The 23,092-nt window shown below is 42.0% G+C and overlaps 4 non-coding genes across 4 annotated transcripts; 2 read left to right on the forward strand and 2 right to left on the reverse strand.

The window, feature by feature from the left end:
• Positions 1–1,416: 1,416 nt before the first annotated feature.
• On the forward strand, positions 1,417–1,535 carry LOC147264543 (5S ribosomal RNA). Its single transcript, XR_015114398.1, has one exon. It is a non-coding gene; the product is annotated as a 5S ribosomal RNA (ribosomal RNA).
• A 1,181-nt stretch (positions 1,536–2,716) lies between these two features.
• trnaf-gaa (transfer RNA phenylalanine (anticodon GAA)) lies at positions 2,717–2,789 on the reverse strand. Its single transcript has one exon. It is a non-coding gene; the product is annotated as a tRNA-Phe (tRNA).
• A 12,462-nt stretch (positions 2,790–15,251) lies between these two features.
• Positions 15,252–15,324, forward strand: trnak-uuu (transfer RNA lysine (anticodon UUU)). Its single transcript has one exon. It is a non-coding gene; the product is annotated as a tRNA-Lys (tRNA).
• A 7,266-nt stretch (positions 15,325–22,590) lies between these two features.
• Positions 22,591–22,672, reverse strand: trnas-aga (transfer RNA serine (anticodon AGA)). The gene has a single exon. It is a non-coding gene; the product is annotated as a tRNA-Ser (tRNA).
• Positions 22,673–23,092: the final 420 nt, after the last annotated feature.

Here is a 23,092-nt window from a genome sequence, read left to right on the forward strand (position 1 = left end):
GCAATGATCAGAGAGCTAAGAGGGGAGGCATCATTTGTGTGGAGAGCATTTAAGTTTATTTTGGAGGTCGACGACTGGTGGTCCTGATGTAAACTTCTGTGTGACCTTCGAGAGGTGAATATTTATGCCTGTATTTGCGCTTTATCTAACTGTTATAGTGAAAAGAGACTGGATGTGTACATGGTTAGCGACGTGCTAGCTAGGGATAGCATTCCGTGCTAATGTGCCAGCAGATCGTAGCTTTAGCGTTGTAATATTTTTGGAGCTAAAGTAAAGGTAATGCGAATTCGACACGAGATAACGTTTGATAATTGTGGCTAAATTAAGATAATATGCTTGAAGGAGACGGACATTGGAGAGAGAGAGACGGGTTTCCATCCGATGGCTCTGCTGTTCTGCTGTGCCCTGTCCTGCTGTGTTTTCTTCTTCGTGACTTTCGCTGTCCCGCCATTGCGTGTGAGTGTTTGGATTGTGACTTCCACCGCCATTGCCATTACCATTCAGACTCTCATCCTCCATTCCCGTTCTCCCCCTTCTAATAAAACCCTGGATTTGTGAGGACTAACATACACATGCACTTGCTTTTCTTGTGTGCTCAGCTGCGAGTGAAGCGGCCATTACAGTTGTGAAGCCCCGACCGCACACGAGCTTCAATAAACAGGCCTGAAACAGGTAAAAATCAAATTTAAGGTGTTTCATATGAATGTGTGTGTGCCCACAGGTAAAATATTGAGTTTTAGTTGTTGTAAATTAAAGAATACCGTTTTAGAAAGTAACTTAAGGATTCTGAAAGGGATTAAATATGATGTATATTTAAAAAAACCCAAAAAGGTTATCTTTTGTAGAGGAAACTTTTTTCCTTACAATTGAGGTGTTAAGGATGACTTGAGGGTATTTTATGTTAAACTATCTAACTAAAAAAGATTTTTATTTTCAGTGAAACGAAAGTTCAGAACCAAGAAAGACACTGTTTGTTTTGTTTTGAAAATCCTCTTACTCATTGTTAATAATTTTGTTCATTGTATTTTTATAATTCTAGAATATATTCAATTTTTATTTCATCCATCTCTGTGAACAAGTACCTGTGAAGGATGAATTTGCAATTCTTTTAACTTCAGCTTGAGGAAAGGGCAGCTTTGAGTCTTTGGGGACCAGCATGAGCGAGCTTCCCTCACACACCTTTTCTTGAAGCGCCCTCCGCAGCTTTGGAATGGAATGTCATGCAGTGTGTAATTTGAAGTAGACAGATGGCAGATGCAGTACTTTTCTCTAGATGACATCAACATTCTTTTCTTTGTATTGACAGGACACCTATTTGGTGTGTGAAAAGACCCTGAGGCTTTTGCGCATCACTTTTTTTCTGAGGTTGTAAAGTGTGTGAAATGGATATAGAGCCCATGTGTGTCAGAGTCAAGGGCTTACGGCCATACCACTCTGAACACGCCCGATCTCGTCTGATCTCGGAAGCTAAGCAGGGTCGGACTTGGTTAGTACTTGGATGGGAGACCGCTTGGGAATACCAGGTGCTGTAAGGTTTTTTGTTTCATTGTGAGGGAAGGGCAGCTTTGAGTGTTTGGGGACCAGCATGAGCAAGCTTCCCTCACACACCTTTTCTTGAAGCGCCTTTCATCAGCTTTGAAATTGAATGTCATGCAGCGTGTAATTTGAAGTAGACAGATGGAGGATGCAGTGCACTGTGCTTCTCTCTACTCCTCTCTCTCCTCCTATATGTGTCATACATTAATTATACTCATAGGTATTACTAACTTGTCTCCTTCTCAGGAGCCTTTTAGGCTCCCCTCATTCCAGATCTGGGTGCTGCTGGAGGAGGCTGCAGAGCTGAAGAGGCTCAAGCTGCCACCCGTAGCTCCACCTACTCACATCACCGTCTGTCCATCAGTCTCTCTCTCTCTTTATCTCTGTCCCCTTCTACATAGCCGTCTTCCTCCATTATCTGTTTTGTTCCTGTTCTCTTTCCCCCCGACCGGTCAAAGCAGAAGGCCGTCCCCATTGAGCCTGGATCTGCTCGATGTTCCTGCCTGTTAAAAGGAAGGTTTTTGTCGCCGCTGTTGCAGGATGTGCTTGCTGATGGAGAATTGTTGGGTGTAGATTCATTGAAGCAGTTTGGTACTGGACCTGCTCTACCTGTAAAGTGTCATGAGATAAGTTTTGTTGTGATTTGGTGCAATATAAATAAAATTAACTTGACCAGTGTTATTTGTGGTCTTTCGTTAATTGCATGCCACATGAAATTATTATTAGTCACTTTTATCTCACATTTGACCTGCAGCGACAGTCTCACAGTGGCAAGACAAGAACACTTCTACTTCTGATGATAACAGTTTGTTCGACAATGAACTTCATCCAGTACCATGTTGTCAAACACTGGAACATCCACAGCACCTGAACAGGGACTTCAACCCTGGACCCTCAGATTAAAAGTCTGATGCTCTACCGTCTGAGCTACTCAGGCTCTTCTTACAGCATTTAGACAGGAAAAGAAACACCTGTGAAGGTCAAACTGCTGCTTTCTTGACTTGTTCAATCCTCCATGTTAAAGTCCACCATGCTTTTGATTTGCTCTGATTCTCTGTGGCAAAATCCAACAAGAGGCTCCAAAAATGTCTTGAATGTCATAAGAATACACAGGACAAGATGTTCGTTTCCTTCATGTCTGCAGTTCCTCCACTGGAAAGTAAAGTCAATGCTGTTCCTCTGCTGAAACCTGGGATCGGACCAGGGACCTTTAGATCTTCAGTCTAACGCTCTCCCAACTGAGCTGTTTCAGCTCTGAGAGAGGCCCTGCTTCTCTCATTTTATAATCTCTTCCACTCTCACTAGAACTTAGAGAGGATTTGAGCCTCTGAAGTCATGACACATTGAACAGTTCTACAGGACCATTTTTGATGAATGTCTGAATCACACAAGCCTTTTTTGTTTGTCTTCTTCCCAGTTGCCTCAACATTGTGTGAGCCAATAATTCCACATCTGTACCAGACACACCTCTGGTTGGTGGGTTTTCTGGATCTTTCTGTTCTAACAGTGTCTTTTATCTTAAATATGCCACTTTCACATGAAAACATCAATAACAGGACAATATCAAAACTATTATTGCTGCTGTTGCTGTTGTTGGTTGTGTGTCTGTCTTCCATCCCTCTGTCTTTCTCTCTGCTTGTCTTTCACCCTCATCTTGTTCCCATCTTTTTGTCATTCTCTCCCTCATTTCTCTCTGTCTTTTGTCTTTTCTTCTCTATATTTGTCTTCTGCTGCTCCAGGATCAGCTCCTATCACTCAGTGGTCCAGAACCATTATGAAGCCTGATCATGAATGTGAGCAAAGCTCTTGGAACAGGCCTGCTGCCACCACAACTAAGATCCTGCAGGTCACTAGAAACTCCAGTGTCCAGCTGACAAGTGGACTTTCCTCTGATCTGTGGTGGTGCTGAGTTTAGCAAACATCTCCAACAAGAAGATGAAGGAGGCCATCAACTCCTCCAAGCTCAACATCTATACTGGCTTTACTGGGAGATCAGGAGGTCAAAGCAGATCTTCACCCTCGACCTCAGATGGTTTCTACTCACAGAGATGAGGGACCAGTTCAAACCAGCTACCTGGAGCTCCCTTACGCCATTGTCCCCATCAGCTAACATCTGGATCTGGACCTGCACCGGTGCTGATTTGTGTCTTGGGTCCCCAGAGTTTGTTGAACCAGAGAAGCTTCAACTGGTGACGGTCGTACAACCAAGTGTGAAGGTGAGCCTGCATTGTCTGATCTGGAGCTAACAGGGGAATTAGCAAGTGCTCTGACTGTTCTAGAGTTGCTGCTGAGTTGAATTTGAATTTATTTGTTGAAATGTTCCAGTTTCTATGAGGTCAGGGAAGATTGGTGTGGATCTAAAGGTCCCTGGTTGGATCCCAGGACATTGTTTTGGCTCATTTGAACATTTTCAAACCCTCGTTGCTCAGATTTTACATGAATTTGATCATGACTTTTGGACAAATGTCTTGTTTATTAATTAAATAATCACTTCAGTTATGAATTTAGTGAGTCACCCAGACTTGGTCAATAACAAAAGTTAGTCTGGTTATTATTCAGTTTCCAGTCAGTAGGGACACACACACACACACACACACACACACACACACACACACACACACACACACACACACACACACACACACACACAGCCTGTCTTTGGTATAAAATGGTCTGTCACGTTCACGTTGGAAGATTTCTCTGACTCCATTGTGAATAAAGAGATTCTTCATCTGACACCTGAGTCTTGATCCACTGATTCCTCTGATCCACCTCTTTCTGCTCCAACGAGGCTGACATGGATCAGGTGGGTCCATGTCATCCAATCAGTAGGTTTCTCCTCTCAATTAATTTTCTTCATCCCAGTTTAGATTGATTCTTCTCAGCCTCATGAAGGAGCATCTGATCAGGTGTTTGACTGCTTGTTGGTTGTAATTCCATAGATTTTAATCTCAGATGTTATAGAATTAATAAGAACATCTTAAAGACCTTTGTCCAACACTTGAAACTCACCTGTCTGTGGAGGCCCAACTGGCCTTTTGTAGTGAGGTGGTGGATGCATGTGAATGAAATGAGGCTTGTGTTGCTGTGAGGAGCCACTAGAGGGAGACACCTGTCGTTCCTCCCAGCTGACAATGAGGCTTCACAGCTGCATTTGAAGCTGTCCTTTATTAGTCACAACTGTCTTGAGCTCAGGAGCCAAACTCACCGAAAAAAATATGCAAGTGGCTTTGGACAAAAGCGTCTGCTCAATGAAATTGTAGGATTGTAGAATTCTATAAATGTAGAATATAATTGTAGAAATGCTCTCTCTCACCACCCCCCAAAGTCTGTGCCAGGGTCTCTGGCCAGTGGTCAATGGCTCCTATCACCTGCCCAGGATGGATCAAGCTTGCTTGTCTTTGTAATTCTGCACTTATTAGAGACCTGGAAACAAAGGAATGCTGAAAAAGAGAAAATAGGACCTCACACAAATGGGCTTGTGACACAATTTTAAAGAGTTGTGTCAATGTGAATCTTTTACAAATGTGTGTGTGAATGTGGTTGTTGTGGACGAGTGGTGAAGGCGATGGACTAGAAATCCATTGGGGTCTCCCTGCTCAGGTTGGAGTCCTGCCAACAACGTGAAAGTGTTGATGTTCTGGAGGAGACAACATCTGATCTTTTTAGATCCACGAGTCAAAGGTTTTCTTTAAAGTGCTGCAGCAGCTGAGGATGAGGGAGAGACAGAATTTCAAACCATCTTCGTGAGGACATTTTGAAAAATGATGATATTTGCCACAGTTATTATTGACTTGGAACACTGCAAAAATATCCCGTCTCCAAAAACCCTCCTCTTCAACTTTGTACCCAAGTTGTCTCCTCATCAGGCACCACAGTGTCCAGGATGTTCAGTCAAAAAGTCATTAATGATTTTAAAAATGTCCATCAAACACAAAATAAGGCTTCAAATAGGTAAAATCACCATCTGTAGACTGGACCAATATGCTGATGTGATCCTTTGATTAGTTTAGGATCAGTCAGAGATCAAAGACTGAAGCAGGAGATCAATGCTCAGAACCCAGAGATCAAAGACAGAATTCAGACATCAGAGAAAGAATTCAGACATCAAACACATACCTGATGGAGGCTCCACCCCCCCCCCAGACAGTTTCCATGTAAGTCGTAAGTTTTATTTTTAAAGCGCCAAATCACAACAAGTGTTATCTTCTTTTTATTCTTTTTATTAAAGATTGAAGCTCCATACAAGACAGTTTGTAGACAAGAACATCACAGCCTGGGAAGCTTTCACTTCTTTTGACAGACAGCTTTGATTTCAGGTTCTACCTCTGTAAAATTGAAAGTAAAGTAAATGAAGCACCTGTGAAGGTAAAACTGATGATGTCATGACTTGTTCAGTCCTCCAACGTTAAAGTCCAACAAGCTTTTGATTGGCTCTGATTCTCTGTGGCAAAATCCAACAAGAGGAAACAGAAAATCTTGAGGTTGTCTCACTTTTTTTTTTTTAAAGAAACTCTGCATAGGACAGTGATAGGATGCTTGTTTCCTTGGATGAAAAAGTCTGGTACTCTCATCTTCTTAAACATTTACTTGTTCAATCAGGACAAGAGAATCTGAGCTTGGATGTCATTTTGTAGTAAAAGGTGAATTAAACTTGTAAACATCAGCTGGTGTTCACTCTGATGATGTATCGATGGTCTGTATTCTGCCTTCTGTAGCACGATGCTGCTGGGAAGAAGCCTGATTATGTCAGAGTTGTGTTCAGTGGCTCCTGCTGGGTCCATTTCTGACAAATAGGCTCCAAAGAGTTCAGCTGTTAAAAAGGTGAGGGTTGCCATAAGCAGACGAGGTGGCCGAGTGGTTAAGGCGATGGACTGCTAATCCATTGTGCTCTGCAAGCATGGGTTTGAATCCCATCTTTGTCCCAAGTGACTCTGGTTTCTACTTCTAGATTATTGAATTACTGTGAGGCTTTTTTTTTTTTTGGAACTTATTTTTTATTTAACATACATACAGCACAGATAGAACATGACAGAGATGCGCAGACAAATATTCCAGACAAGTGTTCAGATACTTATTCCAAGATACACATGAAAAAAAAATAAATAAATAAAAAAATTTTAAAAAATGTTGATGTTTATAATTCCAATACTGTTTTCACTGGTGCCCATCTTTCAGCAAACTGTCCTGTTTTCAGCTGTAACCTTGCTGTGATTTTTTCCATGATGTATACATTTTTTACTCTATTCCTCCATTGTGATATGTTTGGAGGTTCTGGCTTTAGCAAGCAGGCTGTTATTGTCTTTTTAGCGATCAGAATCAAAATCCTCCACAAAGCAATCAGGTTTCTGTCTGTCAGATTCTCAGGTGGTATGCCAAGGATAAACATTGCTGCGTCCAAAGCAAAATTAATGTCCAAAATTTGCCCAATCTCCTTCCGACCATTCTCCCAGAAGTTCAACAGCTGTGGGCAATCCCAGAATATGTGCGTAAAATCTCCTATTAACTGACATCCTCTCCAACACAGTTCAGATGTGTTGCTATATTTTGAAGTCTTAGATGGAGTGTTGAAATATCTCATCTTCACCTTCCAGTCAAACTCCCTCCACATTGGGCTGCTTGTTAATTTGTGTCCTGCTCTGAATGTTTCCTCCCAATTTTCATCTGGTATAATCGTATTTGTTTCTAATTCCCATTTTTCCTTAACATCCAAATTGTTGTCCTTACATTCATGTTGTAGTACTCTATCGATTTTTGATATTAACCCCTTTTTAGTCTCCCCCTCCAAATACGACAACAGCAATTCCTCCAGCTTAGATGGTGTTCTACAAATATTTTCCCACTCTCTGTGCTTCTGAAGGTAGTGTCTTCATTGTAGAAATTTGTAGAAGTCATGGTTCGGTAAGTTAAACTCTTTTTTAAGTTGCTCAAACGACTTCATATACTGTCCATTGAAAACTTGTGCAATATAAATTAACCCCTTACTTCTCCATTTGTTGTACCCTGCATCCATAACAGATGGTAAAAAGTCTGGATTTCCTGCTATTTTGGTGATTCTACTTATTGAGTTAGATATTTTCAGTTTTTTTTCGCACTATTGACCATACTTTTATTGTTACCCTAATCCAGTCATTACGCAGCCCCTCTTTTTTCTGCATCTTCTCTTTCAAAAACGGGAGTACCTCCAAAGGTGTTTTCTGACAGGAATTTTGTTCCATTCCCACCCACATTGTGTCTGTCTCCTTCGTGATCCACGTAATAATCGCTCTAAGTTGTGCTGCCCAATAATAATTTTTTAGACCAGGTAAATTTAACCCTCCCTTCTCTTTTGGGCAAAGAAGGATTTTGTATTTGATTCTAGCTTTTTTATTTTGCCAAACAAATTTAGATATGATTTTGTCTAACATCTTAAAAGTTGAACTAGAGACCATAATTGGCAGTGACTCGAACAGAAACAACAATCTGGGTACAATGTTCATTCTCACTGTTTCGATTCTTCCCACCATCGACAGGGGCAATATCTCCCATCTGGCCAAATCCTTCTTTATTTCTGTAATCAGTTTTCCATAATTTTCTTTTAATAGCTGTGATATAATGGGAGTAATAATGATGCCAAGATATCTAAACCCTGTGGTGGTCCATTTGAAATTGAACTTTCCCTCTAATTCAGTTGGATATTTGCCTGAAAGCATCATTGCTACTGACTTAGATTCATTAGTTAAATAACCTGATGATTCTCCATATTCATTCAGATTGTTCAATAAAGCTGGTATAGTTAAGGAGGGTTCACTTAGATATGTTCATATATCGTCAGCAAATAAAGATATTTTATGCTCCACTCCCCCTTCATCTCTTATTCCCTTAATATCCTTATTTTGTCTTATTGATTCGGCTAATGGTTCAGTACTTAATGCCAACAGCAATGGACTCAGAAAATCCCCTTGTCTGACCCCTCTTTTGAGGGGAAAGAAATCTGAACAGCATCCGTTAACTCTAATCCGTGATTTGGGGTTTTTATAAACCAATTTTACCCAATCTATAAATGTTGAATGAAACCCAAAAACTTCTAATGTCCGATATAGGAAGCTCCATTTTACCCGGTCAAATGCCTTTTGTGCATCTAAACTGAGCATCAAAGCGGGCTGTCTGTTGTTTTTAGTACATGATATAAGATTTAATGTTCTCCTAATATTGTTAGCTCCTTGTCTACCAGGGATGAACCCTGTCTGATCTGGTTTGATTAATTTTGTTATATATATCTGTATCCTATGTGCTAAAATATGAGTCAATATCTTCAGATCACTACATAACAAGCTGACAGGCCTGTATCCTTCACATGTGGTTGGGTCCTTTCCTTCTTTATGTATGACTGAGATAATGGCTTCTGACCAAGATGTTGCTGGGTCACCTGATGTCAGGGCATAATTAAATCCTTTGAAAAGGGCTGGTGTAATCTCCTTCGCAAAACACTTATAAAATTCTCCCGAGAGCCCATCCGTGCCAGGGGATTTATTATTTTTAAGTACCTTAATTGTATTAGCTATTTCCTGTACTGAGATTGGCCTAACCATTTCAGATGCCTCCTCTGTTAATAATGACGGTAAGTGCAATCTTTTGAGGAATGCCAGTGTTTTATTTTCTCGTGATTGCGAGTCAGGGTCATCATATAGATTTTTATAATATTCTGCAAACGCTGCTGCTATCTCCGTTGGCTTTATCATATATTTTTTAGAGTTAGGATGTCTTATTTTATTTATCGTCCCATTTGCCTGGGCTTTTCTAAGTTGAAATGCTAATAATCTGCTGGCTCTATTCTCCATCTCATAATATCTCTGATTCGTAAACCTTAAAGCCCCCTCTGCTTTGTAAGTTAATAGTTCATCGAGCCGTTGTTTGATTTTTTTCAGTTCGATAAGTGTTGAGTTACTTGATGTTCTTTTGTGTTCCAATTCCAACTCTCTAATTTTATTCTCTAACATATTTTGTTGCTTTAATCGGGCCTTTCTCATTCTGGAAGATATCTCTATTATTTTCCCTCTAATAACTGCATTCCCCCCGTCCCATAAAATTGAAGGTGAAACTTCCCCATTGTCATTAGTTTGAAAGTATTCCTTTAAATTTTGTTTTAGTTCCTTGACCACACTCTCATCTGATAACAGAGATACATGAAGTCTCCAGTATTTGAAAAAAGATTCATTACCCATATCTACCGTTAGCGTAATAGGAGCATGATCACTTATAGTGATGGTGTCTCTGCCACAGTCCAGCACTTTATGCATATGTTGTTGTGAAACGCAGAAAAAATCTATCCTTGAATAACTCCCGTGTGGGTTTGAGTAAAAAGTCAAATCCTTCCCTCTAGGGTTATTTCTTCTCCATGGATCAGTAAGACCTCGCTCTCTTATGACATTATTTAGTACCTTCGATTTTTTTTGACACTTGGTCCCTGTTCTGGAGGCAATCTATCCAGCTTACCATTCTGCACTGTGTTAAAATCACCCCCAATCACTATCATCCCTTTCCCATTGTTGGCAATTACGTTGGCTATATTTTTAAAGAATGCCGCATTTTCCTCATTTGGGGCATAAACATTTAGTATGGATATTGTCATATCGCTTATGGAACCAACCATCATTATATATCTTCCCAGATGATCTTTTATCACTTTCTCTGTATGAAATTGCAGGGATTTATTTATTAATATGGCTACTCCCCTTCTTTTTCCAAAAGAAGCATGAAATACTTGGTTTACCCATTCCCTTTTCAGTTTGTTACATTCGTTGTCATCCAGATGTGTTTCTTGTATCAAAGCTATTGAACATTGCATTTTTTTCAATTGACTCAGTATTTTCTTTCTCTTTATGGGGTGATTCAACCCATGGACATTATATGACACAAGGTTTAGCCTACTCATATTTGTTTAAGTGGAAACCCAGTAACTTTACATCTCTTATTAACTAATATAACTGTGCAAAAAGTAGCACAGCGAAAAAGACAAGTCTGCATCTCCTCAAGAACTAATACACAATAACAAGAAAAACAAGACTCCCAACTGTCCCCTGACCAGAGAGTTGTGACGAAGGCCCTCTGGTGGTTCGCACTATGTGCACTTGCAACTTCTCGGATGTTGTGTAAAGTTGCCATTTGCTCCACAAAAGCAGTGATTTTGCTCCAAAATAGAACCAAAACAATATTTTGTCTGTTGTTGTTTTTTTTTTTTTATAAGTAGTAAATTACCTCTTAACCAGCTCCATTTGTCTTCGTGTATGTCCTTTTTAACAGACACTTTTATTGATCATGTATATTTCAGGGCATCCTCTTCGTATGAAATACTTCACTTGATAAGGGCCCGTAGATCCGTCTCTGTGATGTTTGGCTGCTGTCTTCTCCCCCTCTGTCCCGTCATTATGGTCCAGCTGCCTTGCGCCATCACTCTCTGTAGTCTCTCGGTCTCGTCCTCCTCCTCCACCTGAATCCCCATATTCCTCAGCATGGGTGCAGCATCCATTAATGTGGCAAACGTCTTTGTCCCGTCTTCCAGAAAGACTTTCAGCTGTGCAGGATATGGAGATTGTGCCTTCACATTCTTCTCCTTTAGTTTCTTTATAACTTCCCTTACTTGTTTCCTCTTTTTTTGTACTTCATTTGTGTAATCCTGGTTAAAGTAGACGTTACGTCCCTCATACGTGAGCTTTTTCTTCCATGCTTCTTGAATCAGCCGTTCTTTCACCCTGTAGTTGAGGAAGCGAACAATTATTGCTCGCGGGGGGGCCGTGTTTTCTCTCGGCTTCGTAGTCAGTGATCGGTGCGCTCTCTCGAAATGAACCGCCATTTTATCAGGGAAGTTCATTGAGGACTGAATAAAATGAGTCACAAATCCTATGGTGTCGTTTTTCTCAGCACCCTCTGGGATTCCGTGTATTCTTATGTTGTTTCTTCTTGATCTTGATTCCAAGTCCTCGCATTTCGCGGACAGCCTTGCCTCGTGTTGAAGTAGAAAAGTGACCATTCTTTCCAGCCTCGCCGTCCGGCCTTCCGTGTCGTTAATCCTCTCTTCCATCTCATCTGACCGCTGCTCCAACTGAGCCATTTTCTCCCCCATTTCAGCTATTTCAGCTTCTAGTCTTGCTAAGGCTCCTTTGTTTTCCGTCACCGCGTCTGCATGTTCTTGGCGTAGTTTACGGAGCTCCGCTAATATCATCGATACCTCGTCTCCGGACATCGCCATCCCCGGTGCGGTGCTCCACGCTCCGCCGGCGCCTGTATCATTTGCATTTTCTTTCTTAGCTGACTTCCCTTTTTTGTCCATTTTATTTCTCTTATCTTTAGTCTCTGATTATCCGCGTCCTCGACCCCTTTCTGCTGCTAATATCACGTTAAAGAGCTATTTTTACATAAGTTTTCTCTCGGAGCAATTCTCCCTCGTGTCTTCTACATCATGGCGTCACCGGAAGTCCCTTCACATGATTTTCATTCAGAAACAATAGAATTGTCAAAAACCACAACAGTTTTCAGCTTGCTGGTAAACAACACACACACACACACACACACACACACACACACACACACACACACACACACACACACACAAATAGTTTGTGTTTGTGAGAGGATAAAAAAAAAATCTACTGTGCTGTGTAGAAGATTAATTGTTGAATATCAGTCCTCTACTCATGTGTGTGGGAGTGTAGTTGTTGTGGCCGAGTGGTTAAGGCGACAGACTAGAAATCCATTGGGGTCTCCCCGCGCAGGTTCAAGTCCTGCCAACAACGTTAAACTGCTGTTCCAGAGGAGAAAACATCTGCTCCTACTGTAGGTCCATGTGTCAAAGGTTTTCTTTCAAGGGCTGTAGCAGCTGATGATGAGGGAGAGAGAGAGGATTGGTAGCATGTTGTCTTGTCTCAACCATTCTGGTGTTGACCAAAATCTTTGTTGATACTCCAGTGGTGGTGAAGGTGATGGAAATGTTCAAAGTTGGACGGTTCCATGTTCAACCAGTTTCATCTGGAACTGAGGTGGAGCTTCGGGTTAAGTAGGAATTGGTTTGGTTTAGTCCCTGGGAATGTCAGTTGGTGTGTGTGTGTGTGTGTGTGTGTGTGTGTGTGTGTGTGTGTGTGTGTGTGTGTGTGTTTACATGCAGACTTTCCCTTGTGACAGCTGATTTGGTTTGGAATCCATCTTAGTCAGGACATTTTGAGAAATTCTATCATGTCGTTGTAGTTACTTTGATTTACAACACTGGAAAAAAAATCCCCTCCCCTCCAAAAACCCTCCTCTTCAACTTTGTACCCAAGTTCTACAATTCTACAATTCTACAATTTCATTTAGCAGACGCTTTTGTCCAAAGCGACGTACAACACAAGCAAGAATTTAGACTTAATTAAGGAAAAGTCCATAGGAAGCGAAAAAGTGCTTCAGTTGTGATTTGGTCACAGGTACTGCCATCTAGTGGCAGAAGAAGTGTCGCCCCCCCCCCTCCCTTTTTTTTTTTCTTTTTTTTTGACAGACATACAACATCACACAACACAGTTAGTGCTACATAATCACTAAGTGCTGGGTCTTGGACCCTCTGCTTATTCTACCCCACAGCACAAAGAGGAGAAGAGTCAGGTCAAGTGCCTCAGTGCTCTCTGAACAATTGAGTCTTCAATTGTCTCTTAAAAGTAGAAAGGGACTCAGCAGAACGCACAGAGTTGGGTAGTTTGTTCCACCATTTGGGAACAACAGAAGAGAAGAGTCTGGCTAGAGATTTGGAGCAGCGCTGGGCTGGAAGCACCAGGCGTGCTGCTGCATTCTGGATCATCTGCAGAGGCTTGAATGAGCATGCAGGGAGGCCTGCCAGAAGAGAGTTGCAAGTTGTCTCCTCATCAGGCACCACAGGATCCAGTAGGTTCAGTTAAAACAAGTCATTAGAGATTTAAAAAATGTCCATCAAACACAAAATAAGGCTTCAAATAGGTTTCCAATTTTATTTCATGTTGACACATTTTGTCCATTTAACATCAGGACTGCTCCCAGATCGTCTCCATGACCTCATCCCAGCACCAGAGACTTTGCTGTGACACAACAGCAGACAGCAACAAGGACTGCTGCAGTGCACTTGGTAATTGGATGCACTGAAGTCATCCATTCATGTCAGTGATGTCACTTGGCAGGACTGTCATTACCGTCACTTTCTAGAAAAGAATCCAGACTCCACACGTGGCTCCCATGATAACTGATGGACCTCTGGTTGGAGGCTGGACGATGATGTTTGGTCTGGGGGGGTTAAGATGGTGGGGGCTGTTTCAGTTCTAGTGCTGAAGGCTTTCACCATGACAGTCAGACTCTCATCTGTCCCTCATGTTCCCTCAAATGTGCAGTGTGGACCTCACACTCTGAAATTAGCCTGAAAACTCTTCATGAAAAGCAGGAGACTCAGAGTCTCTGTGGCTCAATCGGTCAGCGCGCTTAGTTAGTCTTGGTTTTCAGAAATCATACAGCATACAAATAATAGCAGGTTGAAACACATTTATTTAAAAGAATTTAACATGGTCACACACACACACACACACACACACACACACACACACACACACACACACACAGAGCCTGTCTTTGGTATAAAATGGTCTTTCACGTTCTCTCACGTTGCACAACAACAAAACAAACAAAGACGGCCATGTCCAGTGTGGTCCTGGATATGACGACTGGACTGCAGGGTCCCAGTATCACTGTGACAATTCTTTTACCAGCTATGACCTTGGACAAGAACTTCTCAGGAGGAAACTTATCATGGTGGCACATTGAAGAAAACTGGACCTGAGCTTCCTGCTGAAATCTTGCAGGTGAAGGACAGAGCTCCACCTCTTTGACAGACACCACCACTGTTGGCTCATGTTGTCAGTTTTTGACACACACGCATCTAAACACACACGCACACACACACACACACACACACATGCATGTTCTTGCACACAGAGACTTTTCCTCTGTTTTTGTTTTTTACTGGTTTTGAACCAGTAGTTGGTTTCTGTTGGTTTGATTTGCTTGACTGGTTGTTGTTTGTTTGACCTTGCAAATCCATATTTTGGGTTCTGGCTTGTTCTGCTTTTCATTTTGTGTTTGTTTTCATGTGAAAGAGGCATAATTAAGACAAAAGACACTGTTAGAACAGAAAGATCCAGAAAACCCACCAACCAGAGGTTTGTCTGGTACAGATGTGGAATTATTGGCTCACACAATGTTGAGGCAACTGGGAAGAAGACAAACAAAAAAGGCTTGTGTGATTCAGACATTCATCAAAAATGGTCCTGTAGAACTGTTCAATGTGTCATGACTTCAGAAGCTCAAATCCTCTCTAAGTTCTAGTGAGAGTGGAAGAGATTATAAAATGAGAGAAGCAGGGCCCTCCCTCAGAGCTGAAACAGCTCAGTTGGGAGAGCGTTAGACTGAAGATCTAAAGGTCCCTGGTCCGATCCCAGGTTTCAGCAGAGGAACAGCATTCACTTTACTTTCCAGTGGAGGAACTGCAGACATGAAGGAAACTACCATCTTGTCCTGTGCATTCTTATGACATTCAAGACATTTTTGGAGCCTCTTGTTGGATTTTGCCACAGAGAATCAGTGCCAATCAAAAGCATGGTGGACTTTAACATGGAGGATTGAACAAGTCAAGAAAGCATCAGTTTGACCTTCACAGGTGTTTCTTTTCCTGTCTAAATGCTGTATAAAGAGCCTGAGTAGCTCAGACGGTAGAGCATCAGACTTTTAATCTGAGGGTCCAGGGTTCAAGTCCCTGTTCAGGTGCTGTGGATGTTCCAGTGTTTGACAACATGGTACTGGATGAAGTTTAGTGTTGAACAAACTGTCATCATCAAAAGTAGAAGTGTTCTTGTCTTGCCACTGTGAGACTGTTGCTAGAAAAGTGACCAATAATAATTTCATGTGGCATGCAATTAACAAAACACCTACATTAATGGTCGCAGGGGGGCTGGAGCCTATCCCAGCATCTATGGGCGAGAGGCAGGGTTCACCTATGAGCTCTGTCAGGTATGAAGGAACCTGACTGTTGAGGACGTCAAACCTGCAAAGACACAAACACACCCACCAACAGGACCCTACACACACAACGCTGCATAGGACCACAGGCCTGGGGCCGTCACCAGTGTTCCCATAGAAACCACCAGCGTAGTCCAACATTGGGAACATGAACTGTGTTATAATACTTTTCCAGACGTCTCATGGAAAAAGTCAACAGAACGACAAAAGTCATTTTAGCCCACCAGATATTTGCTTGGACACTGAGTTCATGTGAAATTTAAATGACAGCTGAGAATCACGCCAGAGGCCTGGATATTCAAAGTCTTCAACTTTTGCTTTTGTTGTTCCATCAAGAAAGCCAATGAGCCAGTTAGTTGACAACCAAGAATCAGGTCAAATGGAAAACAACAAACAATATGAGGTTTTCTTGTTTCTTGATGGGCAGCCAAAAATATTTTCAGCATTGGATCATTAAAGTCTGTTTCATTTCTGATGTCGTGTTCTAAAATAATTGCTCACCTAAGAGGATTCTAAAAAGTCAGACTTTCTCAGTGATATTCTCTTCTCAGGCTTTCAAATCTTTTAAATTTCCATTTTCCACAAGTGAGTAGAAAGTTGTTACTCTCTTTGAATCCAGGATTTAAATCTAGGGTTCATTTCATGAGGCTTGAACCCAGGATTAAAAGCACATCATTAAATGACTTGTAGTGATATTCTCCTGTTAACATTCCAAATTATTCATTGAGATTTGGACATTACGGAAACATTTTTCCAGATTTTGATGGGCCAGTACAGCAGGAACTGGGGCTCATTCATGTCGTGGTTTAAATTTGAGCCTGGGTTTCTTCCCCTGCAAGATAAATCTGGAAAGCATTTTGTTCAATTCAGAAACGGTTTTGAAGGCAATTTCTCCAGTTGGTCCTGGAACTAGAAAGAGATCTTGTGGCAGGACATTTATTTTTACTCTATCAACCCTGTGACTCAGACTCAGAAAGGAAATGGAGTTCCATCTTCTTCTATCATCTTCAAGGAGTTCTGGCCCCAATCCAGGTGGAGGTTTTCCTCCATGTGTTCTGGAGGTGAGTGATTAGAATGGAGAATTTATATCCAGCAGAGCTTCCAGTGTTTCAAAGAGTTTTATTAATGCAGGTCCTGTGTTAGGGGGCTCACTTCAATATGTTAAAACATCATCAGCGTCCAGCGCCACCTTGTGTTCTTCTCCATTTATGTAGACACCTTTAATATTTGTGGTCTCTCTCAACCACTGTACGAGGGGCTCGATATGAAGAGCTGGAAGCAGCAGGAACTGGGGGGTCATGTCTCATGGTCTCTCTTATTTTGATATCCCATTTGTGTCCTGTTCTTCCTGTTTTAGTTTGATGTCGAACCTTCCCTCTCATTTTCCGGTTACTTCACTTGCCCTTGTCTTCTGTTTGCCTGAGTCTCTCGGTGCATCCGAATAGACGTCAGGACTCTGAGAGGGAACGACCTCAGCAGAGACTCCTCTATTTAGAGGAAAGGAGAGCTGAGAGAACACTTTTTTGACATCATTCAACATCCTGAGGGACGATCGTTTACAAAGTTCGATTCAATATAGGACACATAAAATCACACCACATGAAGCAGGCTAATGAATAATAAATCAAATATAAAAATGCTTTATTTTAAGATATAAAATATCTTGTGAATATCTGGAGCTTAATTCCAGCAGCAGACCTCCTCAGGTGATGGAATTTATATTTGACATGTTTACCATTAAATGAGACACATTTGCAGTCCATTGAAATCTACTTGTGTTCATGGTGAGTTGATTTCAAAACATGAGCTGACAGAATCTACATTTAGGTAGGAACCACCATATCCAGGGGTCTGGACCTTTTTGTAGTCAGAGCCATCAAAGTAGCAGACTAAGCTAGCAGACATTAGCATTGAGAAGAGACTGATACCTGGAGCCTACTTTTGGGTCTGGTCAAGTGATAACAAAATAATATGACATCATTGTCAGACTGACGCCTGCTCAACACTGACCAAACACCGCCCTATTGCATTGTGGGAAAATTCTGCTTGGTTTGTGTCCATCAATACACACAAGAAATTTGTCTCATGCTGCCGTGACCCGGAGTCGAACCGGGGTTGCTGCGGCCAAAACACAGAGTACTAACCACTATAGGATCACGGCCTCCTCAACAGCAGATTGAGCTTCCATGTCTTTGTCTAAGGTGAGATCAAAGAAAGAATTCTAAGATCAAACACAAAACTCTGAGATCTTCTGGCTCAGGCCCTAAAAAGTGCTGTCAAGTAACGTTAGAACCAAGCTCTTTTGTTCTCCTGCTGTCACTGTCAAGTGCCAGCTTAACATGTGAGAGGTAGCAGGATCCATGCATGTGTTCATGCTTACAGCAGACAAGGAGGAAACCTTGGAGGATTTCAGGGACTTTTAGCAGTGGTTCACACTTCAGGTGTGAAAGCTTCTCAGTATAAAGTTTTAAGTGAGCGAGCCAGGAGTTGAACCTAGAAGCTTCTGACAGTAGTCAGTCATGCTATCCGTTGCACCACCAGCCCTGTGAAAACCTCTTCATGTTCATGTGTACTTCATTTTACAGGAAATCCAAACGATCTGGTGGCATTTTCAGGGGACAAAATGGTGCAGTGGTCAGCACTGTGGCCTCACAGCAAGAAGGTTCCAGATTTGAGCCCCAGCTGTGTGGAGTCTGCATGTTCTCCCTGTGTCTGTGTGGGTTCTCTCTGGTACTCCAGCTTCCTCCCACAGTACAAAGACATCAAGAGGGGACGAGGCTGATTGATACTCTAAATTGACTGTAGGTGTGGCTGTGAGTGTGAATGGTTGTCTGTCTCTATGTGTTGGACCTGTGATGGACTGGTGACACATCCAGGATGAACCCCGCCTCTTGTCCGAAAGCTGCTGGGATAGGCTCCACCCCCACACACAAACCTTGACATATAATCAGTGGAGAAAAGGAAATTTATCGACACTCATGACTTCATCTGTTTTGAGAACTGAACTGGATATAAACTCTGAGAATTCAGAGTAAGGACCAGGAGGGTGGGACACAATAATAGATAGGAGGAAATGTGGAGTCTGGGTTCTTTTCTAGAATGTGATGGCAATGACAGTCCTGCCAAGTGACATCACTGACATGAATGGATGACTTCAGTCACGTGACTGGATGACTTCAGTCACCTGACTGGATGACAGTGTAGATTCCATTGTAGAGGTTGGGGAAATAGTCTCTGAGAATCCAGCTTGAACCAAAGCCCTCCTTGTTCTTCAAAAACCCAAACAGCGACCATCAGTCTCCCTCCAATCCTGTACTTGGGTTCAATGTTGCTGTTCCATTTTGCAGCAGTAGGTGTCGCTGTGATACCAGGTTCAGTTCAAGATTCCCAACTCCAGCTCATGTTGGTGACCTCAGTGGCAGGGGAAAATGGCGCTTCAGTGGATCATGTGGATCAACTCATGTCTATCCTCACTGCTCCACAGGTCTGTCAAATGTTCTGTAAAATAGTTTGAGCCACAGCAGAGATGCTAGATTAGGAGTTGATGGGAGTTGTTGCAGATACCAGTGTCCAAAGTCCAGCTTGAACCCAGTTTGTGCACTTATTTGTCAAGCTAGCAGAGATTCTTTTCACTGCCAAGCTAAAGTGACTTCTGTCAACAAAGGTAAACATACAAAAGGATATTTCTACTGTCAGTTCAAGATTTTTATCAAACTCCTTTTTCATAGCTTCAACCTTCCTCTTGTGTTAGCTTTCTGTTCCCATCTCTTATGTTAACAGGTCTGTTTTGACCCACGTCTTCAATCAGCTGTAAAATAAACTAAAAACAATTTTCTATCATCCAAGTTGTTTCCCATCTCTTGGTTTCCTTGTTAGGCTTCCTTATCCATGGAAATATTGATGGGAATATTTTGTTGTGGGCCTCTGGACCTTTTTTTAGTCAGTAAACCCTCGATTTCAGTTAAAAAAAATGGTAAAATGAACCTCAAGAAAATCATAGAAATAAACAAAAGGTTGTTGTGTTTCCTGACCATTACTGAGGGGTGTTAGAACACATCTCTGACATGGATTGGTTTGATTTATTCTTCATTTTAATATTATTAACTATTGTAACATCCATGGTGTTATGGGTCAGTTTCGACCCTCATATATTTACTTCAAGAAAAAGGAAAAAAAGTCTCTTTTTCAGCAACAGAACTTTAATACAAACACAAAATGAAAACCAGAACAAGCCAGAACCCAAAATATGGATTTGCAAGGTCAAAAAAACAACAACCAGTCAAGCAAATCAAACCAAAAGAAACCAAATACTGGTTCAAAACCAGTAAAAAACAAAAACAGAGGAAAAGTCTCTGTGTGCAAGAACATGCATGTGTGTGTGTGTGTGTGTTTAGATGCGTGTGTGTGTGTGTGTGTGTGTGTGTGTTTAGATACGTGTGTGTCAAAAACTGACACACTTCATTTTTTGACAACATGAGCCAACAGTGGTGGTGTCTGTCAAAGAGGTGGAGCTCTGTCCTTCACCTGCAAGATTTCAGCAGGCAGCTCAGGTCCAGTTTTCTTCACTGTGCCACCATGACAAGTTTCCTCCTGAGAAGTTCTTGTCCAAGGTCATAGCTGGTAAAAGAATTGTCACAGTGATACTGGGACCCTGCAGTCCAGTCGTCATATCCAGGACCACACTGGACATGGCCGTCTTTGTTTGTTTTGTTGTTGTGCAATGTGAGAGAACGTGACAGACCATTTTATACCAAAGACGGGCTCTGTGTGTGTGTGTGTGTGTGTGTGTGTGTGTGTGTGTGTGTGTGACCATGTTAAATTCTTTTAAATAAATATGTTTCAACCTGCTATTATTTGTATGCTGTATGATTTCTGAAACCCAAGACTAACTAAGGTGTACATACTGCAACCTAAAGTATGGTAATGAGGAGAATGATGAAAAATCCACAAGGTGATCAGAAAATAATAAATGTATTCAGGAAAACAAAATCATCTCTGAACATGTGTGATTGAAATATGTCAGTGGGACTGGGAGAATCTGGCTTTACCACAAAGTGTCTCATCAAGAGGTCTGTCACATGCGTCTGCTGTGGAGGGTCAATGTGTCTGTCCACATTCAGATCATTGATGCAACGACTCTGCTATGATCAAACTACTCAGGATGAAACAGACCAATGTTGACATCAAGTAGCAACTCAGCAGCTGATCAACAGAGTCCTAAGAACCAGTAGAACCTGTTCATCGCCCCTGGGTGGGCTCGAACCACCAGCCTCTCGGTTAACAGCCGAGCGCGCTGACCAATTGAGCCACAGAGACTCTGAGTCACCTGCTTTTCATGAAGAGTTTTCAGGCTAAATTTCAGTGTGTGAGGTCCACACTGCACATTTGAGGGAACATGAAGGACAGATGAGAGTCTGACTGTCATGGTGAAAGCCTTCAGCACAAGAACTGAAACAACCCCCACAATCTTAACCCCCCCAGACCAAACATCATCGTCCAGCCTCCAACCAGAGGTCCATCAGTTATCATGAGAGCCACATGTGGAGTCTGGATTCTTTTCTAGAATGAGACGGCAATGACAGCCCTGCCAAGTGACATCACTGACATGAATGGATGACTTCAGTCACATGACTGGATGACTTCAGTGCATCCAATTACCAAGTGCACTGCAGCAGTCCTTGTTGCTGTCTGCTGTTGTGTCACAGCAAAGTCTCTGGTGCTGGGATGAGGTCATGGAGACGATCTGGGAGCAGTCCTGATGTTAAATGGACAAAATGTGTCAACATGAAGTAAAATTGGAAACCTATTTGAAGCCTTATTTTGTGTTTGATGGACATTTTTTTAAATCTCTAATGACTTGTTTTAACTGAACCTACTGGATCCTGTGGTGCCTGATGAGGAGACAACTTGCAACTCTCTTCTGGGAGGCCTCCCTGCATGCTCATTCAAGCCTCTGCAGATGATCCAGAATGCAGCAGCACGCCTGGTGCTTCCAGCCCAGCGCTGCTCCAAATCTCTAGCCAGACTCTTCTCTTCTGTTGTTCCCAAATGGTGGAACAAACTACCCAACTCTGTGTGTTCTGCTGAGTCCCTTTCTACTTTTAAGAGACAATTGAAGACTCAATTGTTCAGAGAGCACCGAGGCACTTGACCTGACTCTTCTCCTCTTTGTGCTGTGGGGTAGAATAAGTCAGAGGGTCCAAGACCCAGCACTTAGTGATTATGTAGCACTAACTGTGTTGTGTGATGTTGTATGTCTGTCAAAAAAAAGAAAAAAAAAAGGGAGGGGGGGGGGGCGACACTTCTTCTGCCACTAGATGGCGGTACCTGTGACCAAATCACAACTGAAGCACTTTTGCGCTTCCTATGGACTTTTCCTTAATTAAGTCTAAATTCTTGCTTGTGTTGTACGTCGCTTTGGACAAAAGCGTCTGCTAAATGAAATTGTAGAATTGTAGAATTGTAGAACTTGGGTACAAAGTTGAAGAGGAGGGTTTTTGGAGGGGAGGGGATTTTTTTTCCAGTGTTGTAAATCAAAGTAACTAAAACTACATGATAGAATTTCTCAAAATGTCCTGACTAAGATGGATTCCAAACCAAATCAGCTGTCACAAGGGAAAGTCTGCATGTAAACACACACACACACACACACACACACACACACACACACACACACACACACACACACACACACACACACACACACACACACACCAACTGACATTCCCAGGGACTAAACCAAACCAATTCCTACTTAACCCTAAGCTCCACCTCAGTTCCAGATGAAACTGGTTGAACATGGAACCGTCCAACCTGGAACATTTCCATCACCTTCACCACCACTGGAGTATCAACAAAGATTTTGGTCAACACCAGAATGGTTGAGACAAGACAACATGCTACCAATCCTCTCTCTCTCCCTCATCATCAGCTGCTACAGCCCTTGAAAGAAAACCTTTGACACATGGACCTACAGTAGGAGCAGATGTTGTCTCCTCTGGAACAGCAGTTTAACGTTGTTGGCAGGACTCCAACCTGCACGGGGAGACCCCAATGGATTTCTAGTCCATCGCCTTAACCACTCGGCCACAACAACTACACTCCCATGAGCATGAGTAGAGGATTGATATTCAACAATTTATCTTCATTGACGCACAGTAGATTTTTTTTATCTTCTCACAAACACAAACTATTTGTGTGTGTGTGTGTGTGTGTGTGTGTGTGTGTGTATGTTGTTTACCAGCACGCTGAAAACTGTTGTGGTATTTGACAATTCTATTGTTTCTGAATGAAAATCATGTGAAGGGACTTCCGGTGACGCCATGATGTAGAAGACACGAGGGAGAATTGCTCCGAGAGAAAACTAATGTAAAAATAGCTCTTTAACGTGATATTAGCAGCAGAAAGGGGTCGAGGACGCGGATAATCAGAGACTAAAGATAAGAGAAATAAAATGGACAAAAAAGGGAAGTCAGCTAAGAAAGAAAATGCGAATGATACAGGCGCCGGCGGAGCG

The sequence above is a fragment of the Aulostomus chinensis genome, chromosome 4 (assembly GCF_037954235.1).
Source record: "Aulostomus chinensis isolate RoL2024-O1b breed Wild chromosome 4, RoL_Achi_v1.0, whole genome shotgun sequence".
In the NCBI taxonomy this organism is placed as follows: Eukaryota; Metazoa; Chordata; class Actinopteri; order Syngnathiformes; family Aulostomidae; genus Aulostomus; species Aulostomus chinensis.